General features: G+C 43.4%; 1 protein-coding gene across 5 annotated transcripts in view; it reads left to right on the forward strand.

Annotated features, from left to right (window-relative positions):
• KAZN (kazrin, periplakin interacting protein) overlaps nt 1–24,153 on the forward strand; it is a 1,065,865-nt gene that overhangs the window by 225,525 nt on the left and 816,187 nt on the right. The gene's annotated exons all lie outside the window — the stretch shown is intronic.

Below are 24,153 nucleotides of genomic sequence, written 5' to 3' on the forward strand. Positions count from 1 at the left end.
CTTGCGTCGAGATTACTAAGGAGATCTCCTCAAATGTAGACATGCTTATACTCTTCCTAATAATTACTGGCATCAGTTGCATTTTCATTGTTAATACAATCAGTAAATAATTGTAATCTAGTTATATAGCGTAACTATTCCATGTGGGAACGTTTGTAATAAGATACAGAAAAGAAGAAAATGAGTCACAGGCGATAACATCAGGTAGGGTGTATCCCTAGCTTTTAGATGGATGGATAGAATTAGAGAGAGAGAGAGAGACTCAATTATATATGTATATACACCTATATTACAAAACTGTGTGGATAAGTGGCCTGCATTTAACTACATATTAAGGTCACATTGTTCACACTGTTTTGAAATATTTCCTCAGACATATAGTCGTCTTCTACATCATTTACAATGTCATCCTAGGGTTTCAGCTTCATTTATTATTTCTTTTCTTTTCTTTTCTTTTCTTTTCTTTTCTTTTCTTTTCTTTTCTTTTCTTTTTCTTTTCCTTTCCTTTCCTTTCCTTTGTTCTTTTCTTGTCTTTCTTTTCTTTTCTCTTCTCTCTTCTCTTCTCTTCTCTTCTTTTCTTTTCTTTTATTTTCTTTCTTTTGAGAGAGACAGAGAGAGAGAGAGAGAGAGAGAGAGAGAATGCACACGAGCAGGGGAGGGGCAGAGAGAGGGAGAGATAGAATCCTAAGCAGGCCCCATGCTGTCAGCGCAGAGCCTGATGCAGGGCTTGGACCCATGAACTGGGAGATCATGACCTGGGCTGAAATCAAGAATCAGACACTCAAGTGACTGAGTCACCCAGGAACCCCTTCAGTTATTTATTTCTCCTATTATAGAGGAAAAAATACAAATAAAGCAATGTGGGAGATCAAGGTAAAGTAATTTCGATGGTCTCACTAGGAGTCTCTAAAAGACATTAAACTAGTACTTTTGAACCATGAGTTAATTTTTTTTTAGGACACAATCTATATGATTCAGCGCCCTAGAAAAGATAATCTCTGAGCTGTTTTTCCGGTTAGATTTCTTTTTCTAAAAGTAGGCGATAGTGTGTTGCCCTGGAAGCAATGAAAATGATCTTCATGTCTGCCTGTCAGTTATTGGCTAGACCTTCCCATATCAGTCTTCTTAGCAAGTTAAATCATTAATTGAACTACCACTTATTGAGTCTTGAGCTCTTGGGCTAGGAATTCTGGATATGGAGAAAACTAACAATCAAATAAGCGAAACATGAGTGGGCTCATTGGAAGCTTCCAGTCCGGTGAAAAGGTCACTGGTGATTTCTGTGGATCACGGCTCCCCTAGTCTTGGCACACAGAGAAAACTATCATATTTTTACAGTAGATTAGGACAGATAGACAAGGCTGAGTGGATCACGTGGGGCTTAAGCCTTCCTGAGGGCTGAAAGCTGAATACCTCATCATGCCTGATCATGCCTGTTACCATTCCCACCACACTGACCGCCCCAGTATAGCAGTTGACGAGCTCTCCAATGGTGAGCTTTCTTTTGGGGGGAGGGCAAGAAGAAACTCTTGGTACGGGACGAACCTTGCGTGGTCAGTTGTGGAAAGAAAAACAAAAGTGAAAGTATAATAAAATCCCGAAGAAGGAGAATTTGGTTTGCTTCCTGTTTTTGTCTGTTTCGTTGTTTTAGGCCCTTTAATAAAGTTTTTGCCTTCCAGCTCTTGCTGAGCTGGAAGTAAGTGAATTTGTGAGCATATTCAGGGGTCCACCTTTATTTTATCTTTCTGTTCCCATGGAGGATTTAGGCCTAAATTATCCTTGGTTGACGGGTGACTATTCAATTGCTACCATTTCTTGAAGCTGCATTTTTTTTCCCCTCTTGGTATGAGTTTTTTAGAAGATTGCATTTGATGAACAAATAAAAGTCTACGTCTTTCTCCAGTTCTATCAGTGGAAATAATTTCTCACTGATAAGAGGACTGATCTTTGTGGCTCCATGAAATCTTGGTGGTTGTATTATGACTTGTCCTTTAAGCACATGACTGGTGAAACCATTTCCCCGGTGGGCAGAACCTTCCTTCTTTATTCTGGAAGAAAATCAGGATAGCATAGGCACAATCAGAGTGCTTCCTAAACCTAAGTCTCTAAAAGTACTGTTGTGTAGAGGATGGGGTCTCGTCAAGTTATCGGAGCAAAATCAAAGCTGTCGACTACAATAGAACTCAGACCTTCACCGTATTAGTTATCTATTACTGCATAAAAAATTACATCCAAACACAGCAAATTTTGTTATCTCACAGCATGTGCGGGGAAGGACTGCTGGAGCATCTTACCTGGTGGGTCTGGATCACTGCCTCTACCTGAAGATGTAATCATAGGGGTGGCTAGCTTGACTGGAGTCATTTGATGCTTGACTGGAGCTGATTCTGAGGTGGCTGGCAAGTTTGTGCTAGCTTGTAGCAGGAGACCTAAGTTCTTCACCACATGGGCCTTTCAAGGGCTACTTTTATCCTCATAACAGGGCAGCTGACTTCCTACAGATTGCTCGGAGAGAGAGAGAGAACAAGACAGAAGCCATAGTGAATTTTATGATCTAGTTGAGAAGTCAAACTCCACCATTTCTACAGTATCCTCTTGACCACCCAGTCAGCTCTATTTCATGTGGGATGAGACCATATGAGGGTGTGAATGCCAGGAGGTAAGATGAGCTGGATGTTATTTTGGAGGCCGGCCGTCATAGTCTACCTTCTGTCCCTAATGATTCATGTGCAAAACACACTCCCTCCTTCCAAAGATGCCCCTCCAAATATCATTCCATTAGCATCAGCTCAAAGTCTGGAACCTCGTCATCTCAATCGGGTCCAGGTGTAATTCCTTAAGTGCAGTGTTGTTAATACCATTCTTCTTGGTCTAAAGACCTGTGAGCTAAAGAGGCGCGTTATCTTCCTCACGCATGTACAATGGCAGGCCAGGCAGAAAGCAATTGCTCTAGACACTCCTGTTCATAAAGGGGGAAATGCAAAGCACATGGGAGTCCAGGGACCATAACAATTCTAAAACCCAGCAGGCACAGGGTGACAGTTTCTTATCTGGATTTAAAGACGAGGAATAATTCCTCATATGGCTTTGGGGTCTGCCCTCTGAGCTCTAGGTTATACTCTGAGTCACTGTTCCTTTTACGTGGACGATAGCTCATGTTTCTTCTTTTTAAACGTTTATTTATTTTATTTATTTTTGAGAGAGAGCACAGTGGGAGAGGGGCAAAGGGAGCAGGAGAGGGAGAGTCACAAGTAGCCTTCACACTTAGCATGGAGCCTGGAGCAGGGCTCAATCTCATAAACCGTGAGCCGAAATCAAGAGTCGGATGCTCAACCGAGCCACCCAGGTATCCCGATAGCTCATGTTTCTATCTTTACAGTTTTTTCAGTCTGCATTTGGTGGTATAACTCTGGACTCATAGACTTTTTTCCCTTTGGTACTGTCTCTGTCCCTTACAGTCTGAGCTGATAATATATCTGCCAGTACTATTCTCTTGAAAACATTGTGAGTCTACTGTTAATGTCACTGGACGGGGTGCCTGGGTGGTTCAGTCGGTTAAGTGTCCAACTCGATCTCAGTTCAGGTCTTGATCTCAGCATCGTGAGTTCAAGTTCTGTGCTGGGCATGAAGCCTAGTCAAAAATACATACATACATACATACATACATACATACATATATACATACATACATACATACATACATACAAAAACAAAATAAAATAAAGATTAGAAAGGAATGTCACTGGAACTGATTCCATTAGACATAGCCACATTCCAAATGTGTTTGAGATAAGCCCTTTTCTACCTTGCATTTTTGCTAAAACTGCTGAGGGACAATCTTAACCTTCTCAGGAGCCCTGTTTTGAATGGTTTTCGAGGTACCACCTTAGATATTTCTAAGGTCTGAGCAAAGGATTTTATAGCCACACCCTCGGCTTTATGTTTATACCATGTTTTCCCAAGAAGGTTCTGAATTTGCTTTTTACCTGGGAACCATTTCTTAATTTTAGCCCCATTTGTCATCTGCAGAGAATGGAATTTCCAAAACCAGGAAGTCCTGGCTTGCTTGCTTGCTTGCTTGCTTGCTTGCTTGCTTTCTTTCTTTCTTTCTTTCTTTCTTTCTTTCTTTCTTTCTTAATGATTCTTCTTTAGCTTACCTCTCTTTTCCTGCTCTTTATGATTGGAAGCAAGAAGAAACCAAATAACATCTCCAACACTCTGGTTGCAAATCTCCTTTGCTAGATCGTCCAGCTCATTAGATACATTTTCTACTTTCTACATCACTGCAGGCAACGGGGCCATTACACCACGGTTCCATTACACCACAGGCAATGCCATTGCATAGCAAGGATCTCATTCCTCTGCTTTCCAGCAGCATTTTCTTCGTACTCTTGCCAACGCAGTCTCCTTGAAGACTAACAGGATTCTGCTAGCAGTCTCTTTGAGCCGCTTTAGGGTTTCACTAATACTCTCGCCTGAAGTTCTTTCAGCTCCTGCCCACTGCTTGGTTTGAAAGCCATAGCCTTATTTTTAGCATGTATTTTGTTGTTGTTGTTGTTGTTGTTGTTATGGCAACATTCTGCTTCTAGGTACAAAAGTCTGTATCAGTTATCTGTTGCCACTTGACAAATAACCCCAAAGTACAGAGGCTTAAAAACTATTATAAACCTTTACTATGTCACAATTTTTATGAATTTGGAAATCAGGAGTGACTTAGCTGAATGATGCTGGCCTAAGGGTTCTCCTGAGGTTGCAGTCAGGATGTCAGCTTGTTGCAGTGATCTGAGGGCTTGACTGTGGCTGGAGGATCTATTTCAAAGTTGCCACACTCAGGTGGCTGGTTAGTGTAGCTGGTTACTGGCAGGAAGCCTCCGCTCTTTACCACGCGGCCTGCTTGAGTGTTCTCATGACACGGCAGGTGACGTCCTTCAGAGTGAGCGATCCAAGAGAGAAAACGCAGTGCCTTTTTTGATCCAGCCTCAGAAGTGACACTCCATTATTTCTGCGATATCCTGTTGGCTATACAGATGAGCCATATTCAGCGTGGGAGGAGACAACCCAAGGCTGTGACTAGCAGGGAGGCAAGAATCATCAGGAATTCATCTTAGAGTCTGGCTACTACGTTCACCTTTCTGTGCCACTGAGTAGTAATAAAGGTTGAAATTTGAGCTCCCTGGGACCCATGTATTAGCAATCACTTCTTAAAAACACGTAAGAGTCGAGACAAACTGTGTATCCAGAGGCAATCACTTGCTACTCGTGTTAGCTGTGTGGGTTTTTTTTTTTAATTTTTAGATGTCTAAATAACATGTCTATAATGCTCCCTTGATTTTTTATTTTTAATTATCTATTGATTGCAACTAAGGAAAATGAATATTTAGCTCCTCCATAATCCCCCTCCCCAGCATCATCTGAATATCCGTACTTAATTTTGATTAGTTTTTAAAATTCAGTCTTTATCATACGACCACACAAATACAAATCATGGCAATCAGGTAGTATTTTATGCTTCCTGTTACTTTCTTCGACTTATTTTTATATTGTACCTTAGAGTTAATTATTGTGTTTTTTTTCTTGTTTAGTTTTCTTTCATTCTAACAATAATTGATCTCCAAATTCTTCCCCTTGTTTAAATTCTTCTTATTTCAAACACACTAGGCATTTCGTCAACACCACCTGTAGCTTGACTACAACTTCATGAGAGACCCTGAGCCCAAGCCACCCAACTGGGCTGCTTCTGGATTTATGACCATCAAAAACCGTGTCAACCTGTAAACGTTTATTGGCATGTCCTGCTAAGTTTAGGATTGGTTTGTCATGTGGCAATAGTTAACTACAAGAAGTGTTGTTTTTCACTCCCTCCTTTTTTTCCCCTTTGACGACTTAACAGGATCATCTCTTCTAATGTCTGGAATTTCATGATAATATGCCCTCTGTGGATATTATTGGGAATTTTACAAAGTTTCCACCTCCCTGTAAAATCTGTTTCCTCCACTTTCCTTCCTTCTTTCTTCCTCCCTCCTCTGTTCTTTGCTCTTTTTTTTTTTTACCTCCTTTCCCTCCTTCCTTACCTTCTGTTTTCCTTCTCTCTTATTTCTCTTCTCTCTCCTTGCACTTTCCTTCCTTTCCCTCTTCCTTTCTGAGTAAAGGTTTTCCTCATAATCTGGTGATCCCTTCCTGTCTGCTCTCAGTTTAGAGGAGACACTGAATGGGTCGCCGGGGGTTCTGAGCACATCGGGGTGGCTTGTTGACCGTGGGCCTCTTTGTAAGGTAATCTGGCTGAGCTGTTTCATTGGAGAATCCACGTCAGTGTCTCCAGCTCTTACTTGTTGGGCTGGTTCATTCCCCAGGGGAACTGTCGGTCTCATACCTTGGGTATAATCATTCTGTCTTCTATTGGCCTGCACTGAAACCCTGATTTGACCACTTACTAATCATGTGATCTTGGTACAATAACCTCTCTGAGCCTTGATATCCTCATAGGTAAGGTGCAGGATAGTATGAATCTGCTTCTACCTAACAGTCGCATTTTTGTGAGGATCATATGAGTTAATAGACATAAAGTACTTAGAACAGTACCTGCCACAAAATGAACACAAAACAGGTATTGGATGGTGTCATCATCATCCTTGTCATCCTATCCTCAGTAGATCTGGGTTAAGGAAGAAGCTGGGGATCTCAGCATTTAATATATCAGCCAAATTACTCCCATTATCTCCAGTAAGGTATCTCTGTCTTCAACTGCTTGGTGGCCCCCAGTCCGGAGGCTCCCTGTATTAGCCTTTTCAGAGAACGGATCTGTAGTGTTCAGCCTGTGTGGGCGAGGGGCAGTCAATTGACTGTGTAGATGGGGGAAGGGGTCTAGACCTTCAGTTAGTCTTCTGTTCACAGCACTGACATCTCTGTAACTCCCAGGGGGTCTGTTGTTCTCCATCAGGCTGTCCCTGACTTACTCCTCTCCTGGCTTTGGGCTCTGATTTCTTAGGCCTGCTTGTCTTTCTGCTTCAAGCTTCTAAAATTTTGGTTTTTGTGACTTTTTCTATTTTTCCTTTGTCTTGTGAATCTGTTTTTTATTTATTTTTTTATTTTTTCAAATGTCTCTTTATTTTTGAAAGAAAGAGAGAGAAAAACAGTGCAAGCAGGGGAGGGGCAGAGAGAGGGAGACACAGAACTACCATGTTAACTGGGGGTTGGGAGAGACAGGATGAAAATTCACTCTGCCTCTAACTGAAAGTCTGAAATAGGCTTATTAAAGAAGTATTTTCAAAAGCAATAAAAAATTAAGTGAATGTCATGCTTATTTTGGATTTCTTGGCACTGTGGAAGAGAGCAGATGCGTGAGCAAACCATAATGGTGGGGGTGATGTTCACAACTGTATTCGCATGCGGGCAGATGTCTCCATTGCTCTGATTCACAGAACTCCTTGCACTTGGAATTATTCACCATCTGTCTCCTGTTACATTGTAAGCTCCATGCGGGCAGGTGTCTTCATGGTGTATTGTTATAGGATTTGGAACTTCAAAAATAACAAGGATCGTCATCGTTATCATCACCCTCAGTGTAGCAGAAGCAGTAGTCGTAATAAAAACACAACTAAGTTCACCAAGTATCTACCACCGGCTAGGTGCTATTGTAAGCTCTTTGTATACAGTGACCCGCTGATTACTCATAGTGCCTTTGAAGTAGCTAATATCATAACCTCCACAGATGAGGAAATCGAGGCTCAGAGACACTTGCTCACTTGCCCATGGCCTGTAGTTAGCAAGGGGAAGAGGCACGATTTGAAATTCCCAGAGGCTGCCTTCTAAGCACAATGCTGTTCTGTTTGTTGTTGAATAACTAAAGGTAGAGTCCTTCAAACAGAACAGCTTTATCTGGGGGAAAAACAAATATGGCTCCACGCTAATGGCTGCTTCATCCGTTTCATAAGTTTGTAGGCTACCCTATGTTAAAAGCAGAATTTATTTGAGATACAAAGTGGTTTCCTGCTGAACTTTAGAATGCAGGTGAGGATATAGTAAAATGAAATGCATTTAAAATATTAATAGACCAAACGTAATTAAATAGCCCAAGTGGTAATTACAATTGAAAACAAGATTTCCTTTGACAAAGCTTTGTTACTAGCCAAGAATTAATAACAAGGGGGGCAGTGGGTCCATGTGGGACTCCTTCTGTTTGGAGAAGGGGAAACCCCATTAACTTGTTTTCTTTCTCTTGAGAATGATTACAGAATTGTTTTGAACACTGCCCAAATCTCAAACCCAGTCGTAATCTATGCAATGAGCATGATCTATAAATAGACTTTACAGTTCTTATGGGTGAACTTGGTTCTTGTACAGTCCTTGAAACTTGGCCCAGGGCTCGGCGCTGTGCAGAAACTTAATAAATATTTGTTGATGCATTGGTACATTGCTGAATTGACCTCCACTTGGTCCCTTACCAAGGCTGCTCCATTAAATTATAATGATTTATGGGGAGAAGGCATGTCACAAAGCACGTGATGTCAGCATTTGTGCCCTCAGATGGACATAGGCAGCGTAAGCTTTTTCTCTGCCTGAGCCTACCTTCCAGGGGCCATGGATTCCCTCTCAAAATAAAGGAGGGAGACTCAGTGTTGGGACCGTTTCACTTCTGAGGATGTTCATTTTGGGTTTTTGGAAATAGCTCTGGCTGAAATAAAGTACGGAGAAGGCAAGTTGCAGATTCCTTTCCCATGATGTTGCTCTTCCTATGAGGTAGTTCGATTCAAGCATAATTGTATGTCAGATCAGGGCAAAGCGATCATAGTTTTTCCTCTTCACAATTTTCTGTCTTGATGCTATCTTTGCAGTTTTGAAATTTGTCACTGAATACCCAGGACTAGAAATTACGTGTCACATTTACATAGCTGGCTTTATGTATGCCCGACAGTCTCGGAACGTGTCCTTCAGTTTGAAAACACTCCACCTCTCCGGCACACGGGGAGGCTCATGTTCCTCAGCAGACCCCCATCTCCTTGTCATGCCGTGCTTAGGTCAGATATGGCACGGGAAGATGGTCCTTCCCACTGGAAAACCGGTTTCTGATTCTTTCAGCCCTACCCCAACACCCACCTCAGCGCCATGCTTCCCTCCTTAAAAGCAGGGATCGTAAGGATCTATTTAACATGCAGTTTGCTTCTCTAGGTCCTTACTCTGCATCGGCATGGACCGCTGGCAAGAGGCCTCCTACCCATGGCTGCCCAGGTCTCTGGGACTTTCTCAATTGCATTTACATGCAGATTGCATCCTTGTCCTCCACAATGCTGCATCTGGCCTTGCATAATAAAATGTCAGCGGCCCCTTCCTATCAGCTGTGGACGTTGTGTTGCGTCCCAAAGCAGAGGAAGCTGCCCAGGATGCTTTCTCCTTGGATTCTTAAAGAAAAGAACACTCTGCTCTTCCTCATAGCCTTGGACTTGGAGTGGTCCCTCTTGTGCTCCTTCTGGGAGCTGCCTAGAACCTTAGGTTTGACCGCCTTGCTCGTAACTTAACATCTCGGGGGGAGACCGGTGGCAGGGCTCTGTAAGTGGGCTGGCAAGCATTTGGTGCTGCCTAGAGTCACGTGGCTGCAGCCTGAGGTCTTAGCGGACGGTGACTGTTGTCTCGTTTTAGGCCATCAGTCACCTTCCAGCAGATGCCCTCCCAGTGGTAGAAGGAGCTGACGTCAGTGTGGAATGTGGGTAAGCCCAGGAAAGGGATACTTAGCACCTAGAGTAAAACAATGCACAGGGTGCCCCTCACTTCATAATTTGAAGCAAGGTCATCTGGCTGAAGGTTCACGAGCTGGCCGAGGGTCTTGGAGCTGGATGAAACTGGAAGAGATACCAGTTCCACCTTTGATTGCCTGTGTTACCTTGGGACAGTCATGTCTCTGTCATCAAGTTCCTCATCTGTAAAATACGGGCCGTCAGACCCTCATCGTTTTTGTAAGAATTATAAAGATACACAAAGGAAGCCTGGCTCCTGGAACACCACAGGTGTTCAATGAAGAATTGTGTTTTTACGTACTAAAGGAATTGGGCGCTATTATAAGTGTTACTGTGAGTGATAAAGTGTGTTAGTATTACTGTAGAGGGTTTGGCAAGTAAATTCAGACTACCTTTAAATTGCAGTGAGCTCAACTTTTTAAGCCTTCCCAGCATTTTAGCCATATTTACTTAGGTACAGTTGGCCTGCTAATTACAAATATTATCTGTTATTAAAAGCCGACACTTTGGCTTTCTTCACTTACGTTTGATGTATTTCCAGTTTTACATACTTGGGAGCCTACTTGCTTTTTTCTTTAATTTAGTCTTTAAAAGGGATATTTTAGAGGCACCTGGGTGGCTCAGTGAGTTAAGCACCTGACTTCGGCTCAGGTCATGATCTCACACTTCGTGAGTTCGAGCCCTATGCTGGGCTCTCTGCTGTGAGCACAGAGCTAGCCTGGGATGTCCTATCCCTCTCTCTCGGCCCCTCCCCACTGTTTTTCTCTCTCTCACTTTAAAAAAGCGACAAAGGATATTTTATGGACTTAGCTAGAACATGAAGGGTAAATGGCAGATTCTGTGAACCACCACATGGCCAGAGCGCACCCGGCACTGTGGGAGGTGACAACGATGTGCCAGGACTTAAGGTTGCAACCTCCAGGATTCTCAGACTCCACCATCAAAACGCAGTTCATGGAGAGCCAAGGAACTAGGACCCCTCCCCCCGAGTCAGGACAGGGCTGGAACGTTCTTCGAAATCTTGTGTTTTGTCATAACATTTCATGTGAATGTTGTACTCTATTCCGTATTTCATCCCTGCTTATTTTATCATAGAAAGAATGGTCGGCCTCTGTCCATCTTCCCAACCCCCGAAAGGGCCTGAGACAGAGCACAAGCCATGTGTAGTCCCACCGCAGGGGACCAGTAGTCTCACTTGAAAAGTGGGGCTAAGCTATTGCTCTAAACACAAAGGTGGAACCCGGGAATGTAGGAGAATGGAATGAGGCATGGCGGGCAGAGGGGGGCTGGGGAAGGGAGTAAAGCGGGGAAAGATCTGGGCTGGGATCGGGGCATGGAAGGAATAGGGCAGCCAAACCTATGAGCCACAAAATCCACCTTTAGATACCTATCCGGTCTGAACGGCCCTGAGCCGTCAAATGAGGATGAGGATGGCTTCTCAGCTTCTTTTCAGGAAATGAATTGGTTTCAGGAGTGAAGTCAGCCTCCCACGGATGGAGAACACGTTCCTTCAGGACCACAGCTACGATATTCAATCTTCTGTCACCGTAAGGTTGACGTGTCCTTGGTTCCACTTCCTCCTCCTCTATCCAGAGTCCATTCTCTCACTGTGGTCTTTACCTGGACAATGACATTCAAATGAAAATCGGTGCGTTTTGCCCAGGCAAGTCTTCTGGCTACATGATTTTGTCATAATCCATTTCTCACAGGGCGACTTTATTGTAATTCATTCCCGTGCAGCTTCTATTAGGTTGAAGTGGAGTTGGCCGCGGTTACGCTGGGAGGCAGCCCATAAAAGAGAGAGGGAGCACCTTTTGAATACCAGTGGAACAACGTGCAGATAGGTCGCGGCTAGCTGTGACGGCGGTGTGATGGGGAGTTCTTTTGCTCCAGGTGGAGTTCGAGGGGCCCATGGAGGGAGACAGGAAAGTGAAAGCACCTATTGTCTTTGTGCAAATTGATACTTGTCCGCTGTTTGCTTGCATGAGAATGTTCTGGGCAAGGTTCCAGTGAAGGTTGCCTTTTGTGCTGATTCTGAAGGAAATGGATGAGATTGGCAGGCACGCAGCTTTCTCATTGCCGTGGTGGATGTGGATGGTGTCAGTTACGGGCCACAGGACTGTGTTGCTTGAAAACCGAACTCTTGGGATCCCAGGGCACTCACTTCATAGACTTAATGTAGCAATAGATTGTTGTAGCCTTTGACCCAGGTAGATGTGTCCATTCAGTGCAGGGGGGAGAGCCAGAGGGCCATGGAGCCTTTCACAGAGGGTAGTTTTATGGCCATGGCCAAGTTACTAAAACTGTTGAGCCTTAGTTTCCCCAGTAGAAGGATGGAGCCAGTAGGGCTAAAGCATGAGTTGTAGGGGATGAAATGTGATGATACATCCCAAGTGCCCAGCACGGTGCCCAGACATTCAGTAAGTGCTTAAGAAATAGCAGCTGCCATGATGGGTCCTGGTGGTGTTTCTGTTGTTACCGCCACCTTCCTCTGAGCGAGGCATGGAAAAAGCCAACCTAAAAAAATATCACAGTTCCTGTGCAGCCTTGAGAAATAAAAGTCAAACGGTGTAAGTAGTACAAAGAACTTCAGATGTGGAACTTGTATTAAGTAGATTCTCTTGGTACAGAAAACGGTATGAGCCAGCTTAAGGAAAAAGAGGGGATTTATCATGCAGGGTGAGGGCAGGAGGCAGCTTGGTCTCAGACGGACTGAAGCCAAAGATAGGAGAGGGGGCAAGGCTGGATGCTGCTGTGTGCTGCTCTGTGGGTCCTGGCCATTTCGTTCTCCCTTCCTTCTCTCTTTGCTTCTCTAGCTGCCTTTCCTTTCAGGCTGTACAGTAGACCGTGGCCGTCCATTCAAACAATGTTCCCACGTTGTATGCCTCAGCCTCTATTTCAGAACGCTGGACAGTGTTGGTCAGGCCCAGTTGTCTGGGAGAGAAATGAAAAGGGTGTCATGGTGGACAGGCAAACGCAGGGCTGTGAAAACGGGTGGGGGTTGATTCCCAGCGAGCCTCTGATGCTTTGAGAGCTGCCCTCTGCAGCAGGTAAGGACTAGGTGTGTTCTGAGCTCATGGGATTTATGCAGTGGCCATCATGGACTACTGCACTACTAATCATGGTGATGGTAGCTGAGTACTATCACTGAATACTAACTAAATACTAACTCTAGGCCAGGCACTGTTCTAAGACCTTATTTGCATGAATTACTTTAAGCTTCATTACTGTGAAGCAGACATGGCTTTATCTCCATGTGAGAGATAAGACAAGTGATACCCAGAGATGTAAAGTCACCTCCCCAATTGTGTACAGCTAGTAACAGATGGAGGCAGGATTGTAACTCAGGATGTCTGACTCCAAAGCCCATGCCTCTTTTTTTTTTTTTCATTTTTTAAATATTTATTTATTTTTGAGAGACAGAGAGACAGAACACAAATGGGGGAGGGACAGAGAGAGAGGGAGATGCAGATTCTTCAGCAGGCTCCAGGCTCTGAGCTGTCAGCACAGAGCCTGATGTGGGATTTGAACTCAGGAACTGCAAGATCATGACCTGAGGTGAAGTCGGATGCTTAACCGACGGAGCCACCCAGGTGCCCCCAAAGCCTATGCCTCTTAAAATGTTTCCCCCTTCAATGGGAGGCAGGCTGGACCTCCTCCAAGCTTCTCTCTGGCCATGGTTTTGGGTTTCTAAGACCCTGATCATATTTATCTTCCAGGGTGTGGCCTGAACCATGCTCCCTCTCCAGGAGTCCCTCCTACCCCCCATCGACCTGTAGCCCATTGGTTCTCAAGCCCAATGGGCTCTAGCAGGGCCCAATTCGGTCACCGCCTTGCCTGACTTGTCCACACCACTGCACACATTGTCACCCTTCTTGCCATCACTTCTACTGCGATAGTGTCACCCACAACATAACCCCAGGTCTCCTGCAACTAAATCCCTTTAAAGAAGCTGGTGGAAGATTCATTACCAGCATGTAGAGTCTTTGGTCCTAAGAGTTTATTTTGTTGCTTACTTCTAAACCTGACTAGTTAGGGAACGTATGCCTCTTTCATTGGTGCCAACATAACATGTTGGATCCTACCTGTGTTTCACTGTAAGACAAACCCCAGTTTCACGGGCAACACTGTCATCCTTACATGTTCCAGTATCGAATTTTTATTTTTAGGTGTGTGACCTTGAGCTGGTTGCCCAACCTTTTTTAAAGAAAAATGTGGTAAAATATACGTAAAATTTACGATGTCACCGTTATGAAGAGCACAACTCCGTGGAATCTGGTGCACATGCAATGTTGTGTCACCCTCACCGCCACCTAGTACCAGAGTATTTTCATCACCACAGAACAAAACCCCATCACTCCCTCCTCCATCCCCGCAGCCCCCGGCAACCACGGATCTGCTTTCGCTTTCTGTAGGTTTGTTTGCCTCTTCTGGGCGTTTCTTATTAACGGAATCACTCAACATGTAGCTTTTTGTGGCGTCTTTCATTTGGTCTGTTTTCTGAGGTCCGTCCATGTTATAGCATGTATAACCCATGTAGCAAGTGATTGCATGGACTCCGTTCCTTTTTGTGGCCGAATAGTATTCTGTTGTACAGACACCATGTTTTGTTTATCTGTTCATCAGCGGGTGGGCATGCGGGCTGTGTGTACCTTTGGCTGTTTGGTTAGTGCTGCTGTGGGCGCTCACGGACAGATGTTTGCTTGGACGCCCGTTTTCAGTTCTTTTGGTTATACACCTAAGAGTAGACTTGCTGGTTCACAGGGAAATCCTTTAAGTTACCGAGATCCTTTAGCTTTCTGAGTTGGACTTATTGAGAAACTGCCAAAGTGTTTCCCACGGTAGCGGCGCCATTTTACATTCCCGCCAGCCATGGATGAGGGTTTCGACTCTCCACATCCTCTCCTCCAGCGTCAACGTTTGACTTGCAGAGTGAGTTTTATTATAACGGCGGGGGAAAAGATACCTGAATTATTTAGGCTTTATTTATTTAATGAGGCCATCTTAAAGCAAGAACTGGAAACCTGTGGGCATTTTAATGCAACATTCGTCGTAGAATTTGAGATACACGAAAAGCAAAGGTTGTTGAACACGTAGGGATAAATCTGATCATTAGTTCATATCTATGGACCATGTAAATGACAAGATCATAAAATCCATGGACCCTCTTGTGGTGAGGCTGTGCTCCACGATATGATTCATTTGGTATGTTTTTCTATAAAAATGTACAGGAGCCCATCTCAGTGACATCTGGACTCGCCTGCATAAAATGAGCGTTTAGGGTCATATTATTATTATTTCACGTTCTATACTTCATCTGATCTATAAAAAGAGAGGCACAGTACAGTAAGCTGTTATTTCTCTTCTAAAAACATGAAGAAATTTTATGTGTCCCTTCTATTTTTGCTAATGACACAAAATGTTGAAACTTGTTATTTTTTTTTCTTCCGCCAGCCCATGAATGTGCCATCCTTACCTGAAACCTAAATAAATACTCATTAATGTACAGTGCAATTCAAATGAACATTTTGTATAAATAATCCTGCTATAGAAATACGTGTTTCTTCAAATTTGTAGACCAGAATAACATGCAATAAATTTGACATCATTTCACATTCAGAGCCACCAACCAAATAAACTGGTTTTATGACTCAATTTCCTAAACTCAGGTAAGTAAGAAAGCATATACATGGCTCTGCATTCCATAATCCATCATACATTTTAAGAACAGTATTAGTTGGTTGAGATTTTTATATGACAAATGGAGCAGAACGGACATAGTACCTGATGCTAGGGTGCTGGGGTGGCACATGGAGCACAATGGGATGAAGTTGCCTTTTTCTCTCATGGATCCTTTTTTATTTTGGACAAATGTTTGTTTGATTAAGTGCCACCATGCGCCAGGTGCCGTGCTTAGAGCTGGGTGTATAGTGAATCAACACCGTTGCTGGCTTCGTGGAGCCTACAATTTAGTGACCGACGTTCTGGTTATCTATTGTTGTATAACGAACCATCCCCACACTGAATGGTACAAATCAGTACCTCATTATGCTCACAGTTTCATGGGCCAGGTATTTGGATATGGTGTAGGGGAGTAGTTCAGAGTGATGGGGGCCATATTTTGGGCGACTTGAATGGTAGAGATGGCTGGTACCATGTGTCTAAAGCATCAGTTATGGTGGATGGCTAGATTCCTTGGTTCTTCTCTATGTTGCGTCCTCTAGGATTGGAATATTCAAGGTGGCTTCTTTATTGAGATATCTGGACCCCGGCCTGGCTAGCTGCTCAGAAGAACTTAAGCACCTGTTCATGCCCATACAGAACTGGCTGGTCATCTTTCTTTCTCCAGTGGTGTATATGTGCAGGCTTCTTTAAAGCATGGTGGTCTCATGGTGGGCTTACATGGCAGACAGCTTCTCCCGAAGCAAGTGTTCCAAAGTCATGAGCAGGAGCTCCAGGACCTCTTATGATCTAGACTTAGAAATCCCAGAATGTCACTTCCACCCCTCACTCATGGTGAACCATGTCACTAAAGTCAGCCAGACTCATGGGAGTGGATTTATTCTCTACCTGTCAATGGGAGGAGTAACAAATGTCAAGATCATTTTAATCTGCCACAGAGGAAGGCAGGCATTTAAAAAAATAATCACATAAATAATGATTGCAATAGAAAAAAGCACAGGCTTCTTCATGGTAATCAGGACTTCTTGACTGCCAGTGACAGAAAATCAACCCAGATGGGCTAATGAAAAGAAGAGAATCTGCTGACCCACGTCACTGAGAAGCCTGTGGCTGAATCCCAGTGCTGTAAGGATACCGTCAGGAATCTCTGTTCCCCTATGTCAGCGATAATTGTCTGTTTGCTCAGGTGATTTTACTCTCGGGTGGGGGTGGGGGGGGCCTCAAATGATAAGTACAAAGGCTGCCAGCTGCTTCATACTTCTATCAGTTTAGCAATTGCAACCAAAAAAAAGAGAAGCTACCTCTTTCTCAATGGTTCTAGCAAAAGGTTTTGGGGTTAAATCTGATTGGCCACTTATAGGTCACATGCCTCCTCCTAAGCCAATCAGTTGCCAGGGAAATGAAAAGCTTGGATTGGCCGGGTTTGACTGTGTGTCTATCTCAGGGATCTCGGAATAGGATCAGCCCTACATGAACTACAAGTGGGGGGCGAGTGTGTCCACAAAAGGAGAGACAGTTTCTTTTAGGAGAAGACAACAGAAATAGATGCTCACCAGACAAATACACAAAATACCCATTACGCAAGCCTAAAAACACAGGATGGCCTGCCGTGAAGATTAGGTCTACACATAGATGCAAGGGGGTAAGCTATTCCTCCCTGCTGCCCTAGCCTCCAGTCAGTCACCTTGCAGTTATTAAATTTTCAATGTGTACGAAGTTGTAACTGGGATCACAAAATGAATAGACAAGCGGGGGCCGTAGGGGTTCCAGGGATCTGGGGGCTCATCAAGGAAAAAGAGATGGCCACTAGGTGGCAGTAGCAAACACAGGCTCTCTTGGGTGAGGCTTTGACAGGTTTGGGGTTCCAGGAAGTCCCTCGCAGCAGCAGGAGACCTTCCAGAAGTAAGTGCAGGAGAGGAGGGCAAGGGAGCTGCCAGGGGAGAGGAGAATTCTCGAGAGGACTTCTGCATCTAGGTGATGTCCCGGAACAGCACCGTGGGGATTCTGTGGGTCAGAGAGCAGCAGTGGCTTAAGAGGCTTTGTGCTACGGGCTTGTCTTATCTGTGGCTAGCAGACATTAGGTGCAGTTTTGTAGGGCATGCAAAGCAGATGGGCTCTAAATAGCTAAAAATCTGTTTATTTGGGCTATATTTAAAACAAGTGGATGTGTAAAAATTTCAGTTTGGCACCTGCTGGGTTTTGAGTTAATGGGTCTCAGCCTGCAGTGAAGAAATAAACCACCCAGGCCAATATGCAGACATCATCTTGGCTGATTTATATTACAAGGAGTTACTAATTATCCTCAATTATAAACATAGTAACTAGTTAACGTCAGCAAGTTAAAGGCTTGAGGTATAAACTGTGGGATGAGAATCATAATAGCTAAAGTCTTGTACGTACTCATCACGTGACAGACGCCGAGCTGCGTGCTTTGTGCAAACTGTCTTATTTAATTCACAGACAGCTCTAGGAAGTAGTTCCTGTTACTGTCCCCATTTACAGATGGGAACACCGAGGGGTCAAGTCAGTCATTCAGGGTCATACAGGTGGAGGGGCAGACAAGGTTGAGACCCAGGCAGACTAGCTTCAGAGCCCACACTCTCAAGCATCTTCAGGGAACTGGGTAACCTTCCTGGCCTACGTCTTCACCTGTAAAAGTAGCGAGGATTACCAGGTGATGCTCCGTGCTCAGCCTGTCACTGTCCTTCTAGGCTTGCTCTGGGTGGTGTCCCAGGTGGAAGTACATCAGTGTGAGCTCCTTGGCTGTGTCCTCCAGGAAGTGGTGAGAATGGATAAAGGGAGACCAAGGGACCAGACCGGCAGCTGGTTAGCTCAAGAAGAGCGATAGGCGTGGGGTGGAGCATCAGGTGGAGGCGGTCTCATGTAGGGATTGTGCGCACAGGCTCTGCCTAGGCATGAATCCGCCTCCCTCACCGACTAGGTGCATAATCTTGGGTGACTCACATCGTCTGAGTGTCTTCCTTGGTAAAATAGTAGCTAGAACAATGGCACTCACGTCAGTAGAGTTGTGATTAAATCAGACAGTGCCCCTTAAACATGAAGCCCAGTGCTTGCCAAATAGAGTTGCCCATAGATGTTTGCTGTAATATTTTTACTACTACTAAGTATTCTTTTTTTTTTAAGGTTTATTTATTTATTTTGAGAGAAAGAGAGACAGAGGGGGAGGGGCAGAGAGAGAGGGAGAGAGAGAATCCCAACAGGCTCCACGTTGTTGGCGCAGAGCCTGATGCGGGGCTCGAACTCACGAACCACAAGACCATGTCCTGAGCCGAAATCAAGAGGGGGACACCTTAACCGACTGAGCCAGCCCAGCACCCCACTACTAATTATTATCAGTGTAGCAACTGTGTGATGGAGAGAAGACGTTCGATAGATAGAGAAGCATCTGAGAAGGGCTTCAAATCCTAGCCATTTTTAGTACATGAAATGTTTACTGTGTACCAGGCATCCTGCCATCTGCTTGTTTTACATTTGCTAAAAAGAAAAAAAAGTCTAGACGTGTTCCCTGCCTTTACTTTCATTGTGCCCCACTCAGCAGCAGTCGCTGCTATAAAACCCCACTTGTGGTGTTGTCTCCAATGACGTTATTCTTTCTGGATCCAAAGTGTGGTATCCTGGCAAGATCGTGAGAGCAGCCATTGGAGAATTATGGCCTTGGGTCTCATCTCTGTTGCGTAAACCTCTCTGAGCTTCAGATTCCCCATCTATAATGGATCTTTAACAATAACAGCAGCAAACATTTATTAGGAACTTACAATATGTCAGGCACTGTGGGGTATACAATAACTTGCTCAAATTCACCTACTTAGTAAATGTCAGAGCTGGGTATGATTCGGGCTTCTGACCCTAGGTCCACATTATTAGTGACTCATCACTCTGCGCAAAGGTTTTAAAAGCCCCTGACATATGATAGGTGCTCAATAAACTGTAATTGTTGTCATTATTATTATTATTATTATTATAGCTAGTAAGAGGGGCAGGCAGGATTGAGACCCAAGCCAACTGGTTTTAGAACCTGTACTCTCAGGGCACCTGGGTGGCTCAGTGGGTTAAGCATCTGACTTCAGCTCAGGTCTTGATCTCACGGTTTGTGAGTTCGAGCCCTGCGTCAGGCTCTGAGCTGACAGCTCAGAGCCTGGAGCCTGCTTTGAATTCTGTTGTCTTCCTACCTCTCTGCCCCTCTCCTGCTTGCATTCTGTCTTACTCTCTGTCTCAGAAAAAAAGTTAATAAAAACATTTAAAATTTTATATATATAAAAAAAGAATCTGTACTCTCGAACCAGTTGTATTTATTCACTCAGTAAACAATCCCTGAGTGTCTTTTCTTTGCTGAACACCATCAGTAACTAGTGAACAAGATTCTATTCTTGCCTTCAAAGGAGTCACCCTCTAGTCCAGAGACTATGAGACCGCATTCACTAGGCTATGCTCCAGTAACTAATAACCCCCAAATACTGGTGCTTTCCAGTAGCAAAAGTTTGCCTTTCCTTCACGTGTTTTCTTCATTCTGGGATCCGAGCTGTACTTACAGCAAAGGGGGAAGAATAATAGGGGAACCATAAAATTGCTCTTAAAGTTTCTGCTTGGATATGGCAATAGTTTGTGTCTACTTGTGGCTAAAGCGAGTCACTTGGAAAAACCTGGTATTATTTAAGGCAGGAAGTATGTTTCTCCACCAAGGAGAGTCACTAGGGAGGGTTCTGTAGGCATAGGTTCAGAGAGGAGCAGTTTTGGAGCTAATAATTAAATCTATCACAGTTGGCTTTTTAAGCAATTGTGATACGATATGGTAGGTTCTTTAATGGAAGTGTCTATTCTTTGAGCAGAGGAGGCAGTGCTGACTTCTTTCAATTTGTCTTTTGAATTTAGAACAAAGTGAAGTTTAGAGCATATTTTAAAGCCTCAGTTTTCTGGAACAAGAATAGAGAGAGCTATAATAGATGCATTGAGAACCCAAAATTCACTAGCCTAGTTGGAGTAGAAAGCATTGATAGTAATTTCTCCTTTCCAAGAAGTGATGTAAGGAGTTTTGTTGATAGCCATGTCTGCATGTCTATAAGCAAGGGGCTTGGGAACTAGGGTATCCTTGGAATGACTTAGGGAGGCGGTCTTGTTTTTGAGAACCTTATGTCCTTGTATTGGGAGGTAAGGGGGAAGGAAGGCAGAATGGTGGTGGAAAACATGGCATGAATCATGCAGAGATTGGCCCTAGACTCTGGGTACGTTATTTGAATGCCTACTCAGTTGCTTTCCTTACCTGTGTCCCAACTTTCCCGTTTGTAAAAAATGTACAGTGTTTACAAATTTACCCAAAAAACCATTTATTGCTGTTTTTAACTTTCTACCATGGAACTCACCTTAGATCTGGAGCCCACATTTCCACCGATGGTAACTCAGTCACCTCTCATTGAAAACTTAGTATCTTTTCTGGAGAGATATCAGTTAAATTCAGATTGCTGTCTTTACCCTTTTTCCCTTCTTTTTGGGTTCTCAGGAGGCTTATGTATTTTCCTGTCTTGGGCATGTCTATTTGCTCTATGAATCTCCCTCTGGACACTTCAGGACTCAATGGAAATGTCTTCATCCCCAGGGATGCTAGAAAAGACTGTAGGTTGGGCAATGATGGTGATAAGGCAGTAATGCTATCTCAGATCCTCAATGACTTAAGAGGCCATATGGTTATCATTTCTACTCTAATACTGGGTGCCTCATATTGGCATGTACAATGAAAGAATGCCCCACCCAACTGCCCAAGGCAGGATGTAAGACATTAAGAAGTCACTTTGGCTTTCAGATCACCAAATCTACCTGGGTGTTTCTACTCATCTCCTTTGGAGAACGAAGATTCAGGGGAGGCAGGGATCAGGCCCAATACTTTCTTGTTCATCTCTGTTTCGGCCAAGTTCCTCCCCCAGCCCAGGACAGGATTTGAGAGTCTTCCTGTGCAGTGAGGAACTGCTGTGACATCATATCCTGTATTCTTCCTACTATGTGGCTTATAGTTGCGACTCTATGCTGTGTTTTCCAAGTTTGATTCTCCATAGTTCAAAACCACCATTTATTAATTGTTATTTATTGTTTAGTACTTACTGTAGGATTTACACTGTGCATATCTAACAACACTGTCCACCTTCAGATAATATAGCACGTTATGTATTTGTGAACATTCTTATTCTTGGTACTGTTGTATGGTTTACTTTTTTTACATATGTTGTCAACCCCACAATACATTATTGTTTTGCCTTAAACCATCTTATTATCTTTTAAAATAATTAAAAGATGAGAAAGAAAATGTCTTTGTTATATGTCGCTCCTTTCAAGTATTCTGGTGTTTGTTTTTTTTTTCATTTTTGTAAATACAAGTTTCCATCTAATGCTGTTTTCCTTCTGACTAAAGAAATTCCTTTCACATTTCTTTTAATGAAAGTCTACTGGTGATAAGTTCTCTCAATTTTTATCTAAAAAAAGTCTTTATCTCACCTTCATTACTGAAAGATATTGTAGGTTATACAATTCTAGGTTGACAAGTATCTTTTTTCTTTTGGTATTTTAAAGATGCAAAGATTATCTTTTGGTTTTCAGAGATTCATATGACAAGTCTGACACCTTTCTTACCTTTGTCCCTCTGAATGCAACCTGCCTTTTTTCTCTAGTTGGTTTTAAGATTTTCTCACTCTGTGTGTGTGTGTGTGTGTGTGTGTGTGTGTGTGTGTGTGTAGCAATTTGATTATAATATGCCTTGGTACAGTTTTCTTTGTGTTTATCCTATTTGGGGTTTCCTGAGATTCTTAGATTTGTATGTTTATAATTTTATCAAATTTGGAAAACATTTTGTCCATTATTTCCTCAAATATTATTTTTGTCCCTGCCCCCACCCTACCCCCAGACTCCAAGTATGTGCATGTCAGGCAGCTTTATATTGTCAGAGAGGCTCTATCTGTTCATTCCAGAGAGCTTTATTACCCTAATTTCAAGTTCACTGGCCTTTTCTTCTGCATTGCTTAATCTGCCAGTAATCTCATTCAGTAAAATTTCATTTCAGATATTGTAATTTTCATTCCTAGAAGCTCCATTTGGTTCTGATTTAAATATCCTATTTTTCTCCTCATTATAATCATGCTTTATTTCACAACCTCGGACATGCAAAACGTATCCATAAAAGCTGTTTTAATAGCCATGTTTGCTAATACTATCACTTGTTATTTCTGGGTCTGTTTCTATATACTGATTTTTCTCCAGGACATGAGTCATACTTTCTTGCTTCTTTACATGTCTGGTAATTTTTTATTGAATTCTGAGCTATATGAATTTTGCATTTCTTGGGTGCTAGATTTTGTCGTACTTCTATACAAACAAGAATGCTCCATTTTTTTTTTTTCTTTCTGGCAGGTATTTTAGTTACTTGCAGATCAGTTCAATTCTTTCAGGGCTTACTTTTAAACTATTTCTGGGGGCGCCTGGGTGGCGCAGTCGGTTAAGCGTCCGCCTTCAGCCAGGTCACGATCTCGCGGTCCGGGAGTTCGAGCCCCGCGTCAGGCTCTGGGCTGATGGCTCGGAGCCTGGAGCCTGTTTCCGATTCTGTGTCTCCCTCTCTCTCTGCCCCTCCCCCGTTCATGCTCTGTCTCTCTCTGTCCCAAAAATAAATTAACGTTGAGAAAAAAAATAAATAAACTATTTCTGGATAGGCCTAGAGTAGCCTTTATTCTATGGCTCATTTAGCTTCATTTCTAAAGCCCGATCCTTCTGGAGTCTGTACCGAATGTGCCCTGAATTCCAGCAAAGGCCATCATCCACTTCGGCTGATGAGTACGTGAGCAATGTGTGTCCCTAGGAGATCTCATAGAATTGTTTGCCTTACAGCTGCCCAGACTGTAACTCTCCTCTCCTGGAACTGTTTCTTGCCAAGTCACGTAGGGTTTCATCCTACTCAGATATGGGATTGATATTCAGCCAACAACTCAAAGGGACCCCTTTACAGATTTCTAGCGATCTCCGTGCCTTCCTGTTCAGTTCTCTGTCTTGCAAACTGTAGCAAGAGTAGCCTTCCCAGCCTCTGCCTTCTCAACTCAGCGAGATCACCGGGCTGTCCTTGGGCTCCTGTTCCTGTGCTCAAGTCTGGACATTCCCCCTTTTATTTTCTTTCAGAATGCTTGGTGATGATAGGTCTCAACTTCCCCCCCCACACCCCCACTTTTCTAAAGAATCACCCCCTATCGTGCTGTCTGTTGTTCAAAGTCCGGGAATATTTGTTTCTAAGATGTTGTACAGTTTTCTAGTTAGTTGTGGCAAGAGGGTGATCTGAACTGTCGTGCTCCCTCCCAGTGAGGAGCGGAGGTGCTCAGAGTTACTCTATCGTATACGTTTTTGATGATAACTTTCATCTTCAGAATTGTGGTTTTGCAGTAGGTTTCCTGAGAACGCGTAGGATTTACCTATTCTTGGTTGCAAAGGGTAGATTTATCTGAAACTTATAGAAATTCTATAAGGAAAATTCTAACTCAAGGAAAAATAAGGACAATAATTCAATAATATTCATCGAGCGCCGTCTATTTGCTAGTCCCTGTCCTGGTTGTTGGGGATTTAATCATAAACAAAGATTTAAAAAAATCTGTGCTCTTACTGAGGGCACTGTAGAGAAGGTATAGAAAGAGGCAACAAGCATAGTAAATAGGTGAAATCTGAAAATTTATAACAGGTCAGACGGCAAGCGCTATGTGAATTA

Source organism: Acinonyx jubatus, chromosome C1 (genome assembly GCF_027475565.1).
Source record: "Acinonyx jubatus isolate Ajub_Pintada_27869175 chromosome C1, VMU_Ajub_asm_v1.0, whole genome shotgun sequence".
Taxonomy (NCBI): domain Eukaryota; kingdom Metazoa; phylum Chordata; class Mammalia; order Carnivora; family Felidae; genus Acinonyx; species Acinonyx jubatus.